The sequence below is a fragment of the Haliotis rufescens genome, unplaced genomic scaffold, assembly GCF_023055435.1.
Source record: "Haliotis rufescens isolate VD_foot unplaced genomic scaffold, xgHalRufe1.0.p SCAF_18, whole genome shotgun sequence".
In the NCBI taxonomy this organism is placed as follows: domain Eukaryota; kingdom Metazoa; phylum Mollusca; class Gastropoda; order Lepetellida; family Haliotidae; genus Haliotis; species Haliotis rufescens.
This window is the reverse complement of record NW_025963868.1, coordinates 24,581,041-24,587,844: the sequence shown is the minus strand read 5'-3', so window position 1 is coordinate 24,587,844 and position 6,804 is coordinate 24,581,041.

Sequence of the window (6,804 nt, the reverse complement as noted above, 5' to 3'; positions counted from 1 at the left end):
TTTTGATAATTAAAGGGAAGTTAAATCAGTAAGTCATAGAAATAAGTGGGAATGTATACCAGATATTATAAGAATTGGCACCATCTTAGAGTGTGAGGACACACTCTTCGCTAGAAGGGGGTCGTATCATAGGCATGAAATTGTAATATGTATTTTGATAATTAAAGGGAAGTTAAATCAGTAAGTCATAGAAATAAGAGGGAATGTATGCCCGATAGTAACAAGAATTGGCACCATCTTAGAGTGTGAGGACACACTCTTCACCAGAAAGGGTGGGGGCGGTCGTATTATAGGCATGAAATTGTAATATATATTCAGAGAATTAAAGGGAAGTTAAATCAGTGAGTCGTAGAAATAAAGAGGAATGTATACCAGATATTATGACAAGAATTGGCAACAGTCTAGAGTAGGTGTCATCCAAGCTACCAGAAATGGAGCAATAATATTAAGAGACCAACCAACAGGTAAAGCATATATTAGTATTAGGAGTTCCGATTTCTGGAGATGGGGGAGTACGTCTTTCGACAGACCTAATAGTATCCTGGTAAAAACAACTACGTTAGGTTGGAATGGTCTCTTGAAGGGGGAAAGGTTGCCGACCAATGCTTAACGACAAGATGAGAACTGCTGAAGGGCAGACCCGAAACCTAGGTCAGGGCCCACTTGCACAAAGCGATCTTAGCGCTAAGATGATCGTAACTCCCATACTTTAACATAGGCTTACAATAGTCTTAGCGCTAAGATCGCTTTGTGCAAGTGGGCCCTGGTGTGCCCGCTCTGAGGCACCAACATTGCGACTGAGACTGAAGCTCTGCGGCCGAAGTCTCTTATTTAAGTGAAAAATAGTGAGGTGAGGTGAAATGGGGTTTAACGTTGCGTACAGGATTATTGCACTTATATAGCGACGTGCATGCACGCGTGTGTGTGTGGCTGCTTGTACTAGTCCGGACTGATGCCGATTTATAGTGCTAACTCACTGAGATACCATGCCGCAGTTTAACATAATATCCCACTCAGACACAGTATACCGACTCCGAGCCGACCAGTCCTTGTTTTAGTCCCTTTATCCCGAGCGCCAAAAAGAGAAGTGGAAAATAGAGTGGGTTAACTGCAAACACTAAGTGTGAATAAAAGCTGTTGAACGAAGAATATCCTTTGTGATTGCTGAAGGAACAACGGTATAATTAAGGTCCAAGGCCCTCGGGTACTGACATTGTACTTCTCGCACATCCCAAATCGTCAGGCCTGAAGTACGAGGGTAATACCTTAGTTTAGGTGAAGGTACGAAAAGTGACCTTCCAATTACGATTATTTTAATTTTAATAATACCTTGGACAATTTCACATGCAGGTAAATTTCAATACACGCCATGTTTTGTTACACGTGGCAAAGATTGGCAAGTGGATGTCCAAGTGTAATCCTCAACATGGCTTCACGGTGCCGTATCGTCCCAAAGTAGGCCAGAATGGTGTGATCGATGGTTCGAATCCCAAATTCGCCCTAGTTGTTTCCCAGCGCCGCACCTGCCTTCGTAAGCAACACTTGGGGTTTGCTCCCACCTCACATTACACTGATATGTCACTGCCTAACTCATTCACTGATCATATGTGAGGTGAAATGGGGTTTACTACGGAAGCCTTTTGGGGCCATTTGTTTTTTCAATTTTTTCGATACTATCTTGAAATTTCAAGATACTAAGTTGATATTTCAAGATTATTCACTTCAAACGTATTTTTACATCTTAGGATGTTAAAAACTTATTATCTTGAAATTTCCACTTAGTATTTTGAAATTTCAACTTCTCTATCTTGAAATTTCAACTAAGTATCTTGAAATTTCAAGATAGTGTCTTGAAATTTCAACTTCTCTATCTTGAAATTTCAAGATGTTATCTTAAAATTTCAACTTAGTATCTTGAAATTTCAACTTAATATCTTGAAATTTCAAGATAGTATCGAAAAAAACAAAAAAACAAATGGCCCTAAAAGGCTTCCGTAGTTTACCATCGCTTTCAAGTTTATTCCACTTATATTGCGATGTGTCTGCATACGTACATGTGATAGTGTGCGTGCGTGCGTCTGTCGGCATGTAGTTGTCCCGTCTAATGCCGGTTTTGCGGGGCTAGCCTACTTAGATAACATGCTGTTTAGCATTGCTATACAGCAATGTAATTTATTGTTAGTATTAACAGTGATTGAAACTGTATTACGTTGTTTCTTTTTTGTCGGGAATGTAGTACCATTTAATGCAAAATGTGGTGAGGAAGTTATTATATTTAGACGCTCGTTATCTGTAAAATAGCATGGGTGGACGACAAGCCCTTAAAGAAACATGTGCAAAGTGCTGGAAGCTAGTAAGACGATATAAGTGGAACGGGACCCAGCCTGTCTCAACTCACATTTCAACTGACATTACATCAAGACCAGGGCCCACTTGCACAAAGCGATCTTAGCGCTAAGATGATCGTAACTCCCATACTTCAGCATAGGCTTACAACAGTCTTAGCGCTAAGATTGCTTTGTGCAAGTGGGCCCTGCTCTTGTGTGAAGATCAGTTACCACCGGTGATTCCCAATCTGAAACTTGACCACTGTTAAAGATAGGTGAATATTAATATCACTGTACTTGTTGCTATCACTCCTGCCACCATATGTTGTACTTGATACTGCCATTCAATAGTGTACTACAACTCTATTATGCACTGCCATTTTAATTGCTGTGCAGTAACTTGTATTGATTTGAAAACCTAGTTAATTTTTTAAAAACATCTGTTGATTGTATACCATTTTTTGGTTGTTTGTTGGTTTCATACTAAGTTCTTTAGGTACAAATTTCTGGATTAACATATTGTTTCAAATTGGAAATTGCCAGGTAACTGCATGGATACCCCCAGACACAGTGAACTGACTCCGAGACAACCAGTCCTTGTTTTATCCCTTAATGCTGAGCGCCAGGAAGGGTAACAAGTATCATATTTCAAACACTTTTGGTCTGATGTAGGGGGATTGAACCCTCTAATCACTTGATCACAGGGGTCCACTGACCACAACACAGTTAAGTGCATGAGTGAGTGAGTGAGTTTGGTTTTACGCCGCTTTTAGCAATATTCCAGCAATATCACAGCGGGGGACACCAGAAATGGGCTTCACACATTGTACCCATGTCAGGATTCGAACCCGGGTCTTCGGCGTGACGAGCAAACGCTTTAACCACTAGGCTACCCGACCGCCCCTGTTAAGTGCATGACAAAATTAGGACATGGTTCTTGAGGAGAGGTTGTACTGTTGTTTTGCTTCATGTGATGTTCCTGTAGAGTATGGGAGTTGGGTTTAACGCTGTTTTAACAGTATTAGTTATATCACAGCGTGTCAGCTTAATGTGGGAGGTAAAAGCGGCGTAAAACCATACTCACTCACTCACTCACTCTTATGTGGGAGGAAAGCCTGAAGTGATGCAGGTCTCAGACATTTACCACTTCGGTGGAACCCATGAGCACAGGTATGGAGCTGACAAACCTAGAAACCGGGATTCGAACCCACAATCATAGGTTTCTGGCGTGCCCAAGGGACGCGACTCTGCACAGCAAATCGTGGCGCCTTAGACGACTGGGCCATACGGCCCCCTGTTCCTGTAGAGGGTAGGGCAGTTATGAATTGTTTGCTTGATGCATCGAGGATCGGTTTGATTCCTAAAATGCGTACAATAGGTGAACCATGTGTGTGGTGGTCCATGACATAATAGGCTGGAATACTATAAGGTGTAGAAAGTTTGGAATTTTTGTTCTGTCTGTCTGTTTTCTGTCACTCAGCAATGTTCCAGAGGACAACCATCTGTAAATCACAGTGTCTAGGCCAGACAATCTGGTGACTGACATCATGAGCATCGACCAACACATTGGAATATGATGACATGCATCAACCAAGTCAGTGAGTCTGACCACCATATCCCATTAGTCGCCTCTTATGACCATCTTCCCGAAGCATGAGAGTAAACTGACTATAAAAGTCCAGTTTCCACCCTTGCCAAACTAGGCTGGTATTATGGAGTCATATTTTGGCTGGACTAACGTGTCTGTGCATAGTCTAATCAAAATCGTGCAACAAAATCTAAATCCTGTTCGTAAACTGTCATGCAGATTTCGGCTGATTGCAGGTTTTGCAAAGCATGTGCACCACCAACTCGTTGTCACCAACTATTTTCCAAATCTGTTCATTTTTTTTAACCAAGGTGCTCACGTGATTTGATGCACTTCACAATGTAAGACCTGTTTTATCTTGATTATCGATCACATCATCTTGACTTTGCGCCGCCGTTTTGTTTGAACCAAATGCAAGTGATACAATAGGTGGAATCTGATTGGTCCATAGGAGAGGCATAGAAGGGCCAAGGAATTCCAGCCAAGTTCGGCAAGGGATATATGGCCTCCTTGGTACTGCCTGGATCGTCTGACCATGGTGTCGGATGCCAAATGACCCTGACTGACCCTTGGTTTGATAGCACAATACCAGTGCTGTAGGGTTTGATCAAACTGTTAATATGTACAGCTTGAGGTTTCCCTGGCATGTTTATATCCCAGTAACAGAAATGCAATTCACTCACTAACAGTGTCTCATTGCGCAGACATTCGTAACCCGTTACATAATAATTAGGTACTTTGTTGTACCGCACTCAGCAATATTAGAGCTTTATGATGGTGGTCTGTAAATTTTGTTTGTTTGCTTGCTGTTTAACCCCGCACTCAGCAATATTCCAGCTATATGACGGAGGTCTGTAAAATAATCGAGGCTGGACCAGACAATCCAGTGATTGACATCATGAGCATCGATCCAGGCAATTGGGATTGATAACCTGTATCAACCAAGTCAGCGAGCCTGACCACCCGATCCCCTTAGTCCCCTTTTACAACAAGCATAGTCGCCTTTTGAGGCAAGTATGGGTTGCTGTAGATCTATTCTACCCCGGAATCTTCACGATCGGTCTGTAAATAATCGAATGTGGAGCAGACAATCCAGTGACTGAAACCATGAGCATCGATCTACTCGACTGGGATATGATGACATGCTTCAACCAAGTCACTGAATCTCACCACCCGATTCCGCTAGGTGATTAAGAAGGGGTTGCAAGACCCATTCTACCCCCGATCTTCACAAGAGTAAGAGGAACACCGACTCCAAATGAGTGAGTTGGAATTAACGCTGTTTTGAACAGTATTCAACTTATATCACGTTGTGTGTAAGCTTGATGTGGGAGGAAAGACCAAACTGAAAGTGATGCCGGTCTTAGACGTACACCACTTTGGTGAAACCCACGAGCACGTGTATGGTGCTGACAAACCTAGAAACATAATTGGGGCGAACCGGGTTTCAAACCCCCAATCCGAGGTTTATGTTTGTGGTGTACCTTAGTGACACAATTTTTCACAGCAAATTGTGGAGCCATAGACGACTGGGACACCTGTGCCACCCACTAACTTTAGAGGACAGAAAACTAAACCAGTAACTGATACATCATACATATATTATCACATGAGAGAAGGTAGAAGGTGAACAGGAAGTGATGTCATGTGGTCTCATAGTTCTCTGTCTTCATGTCATTGAGACCAAGAGCCTCTTTCTGATCAAAGGTACGCTCATACTCTACGACCTCCATCTCAGGGTCTGGATCCGGTGCATAAACATTCTGAAAAATAGATTATCAGATAACAAGCCTGTCATATATGTATAATATATAATATAAATTTTACACGAGATACAGCTTTCCATTGGATGAGAGGCCAGTCACATGAGCATGAAACTAAGGTTCACCATTGACAGTTGTTAAATCTGGTATAATTTTGGGTGGCCAAAGGAGATTAACTACTTTTGACAAAGCAAAGTTAACCTTGCCTCCAACCCTTTCCAAGTCTAGCCTATATATTTAGAACAGTTATATACATCTAAAACATTATTTCAATTTTATAAATCTTAAAATGCAAATAAGATATATTATAAATGAATAATTTGAATAAACACCATGTTGCTTAATGTCTGTTATTATACTGAAAGGAAGATTGTCCATACATACTTAATGTAAAAACAATGTCTTATGTTGACATATATTAACCCAATAATACAACTTCCGTTTAGATTGAAATATATAATTGCATTTGAACACAATGTACCGGTATGTTTTTAGCTACAAACATGCAAATACAAATTGTCAATACTTATAAATAAATACATAAAAAATGGTAACTTAATATAATCATTAACAAACAAAAAACTGTTGACAATAAAAAATCGGTGACATCGTTCAGCCCAATATTCAACGCAAGCCCAACCCATTATATTATCAGCCAATCAGGACTTAGTAGTCTGTTAGTGGGTGTGGCCTCATTTAAAGGGGTTTACGGAAACATTAAACGTAAAAAAAATTGCAAGGTGAACTAATCAAAACTGAGTGAGTGAGTGAGTGAGTGAGTTGGGTTTAACACCACTTTTAACAGTATTCCAGTTATATCACGGCGTGCCAGTTTAATGTGGGAGGAAAGCCAGAAGTGATGCAGGTCTCAAACATTTACCATTTTGGTGAAACCCACTAGCACAGGTATGGTGCTGACAAACCTAGAATGAGTGAGTGAGTGAGTTGGGTTTAACACCACTTTTAACAGTATTCCAGTTACATCACGGCGTGTCAGCTTCATGTGGGAGGAAAGCCCGAAGTGATGCAGGTCTCAGACATGTACCACTTCGGTGAAACCCACGAGCACGGGTATGGTGCTGACAAACCTAGAAACATAATTGGGGCGAACCGGGTTTCAAACCCC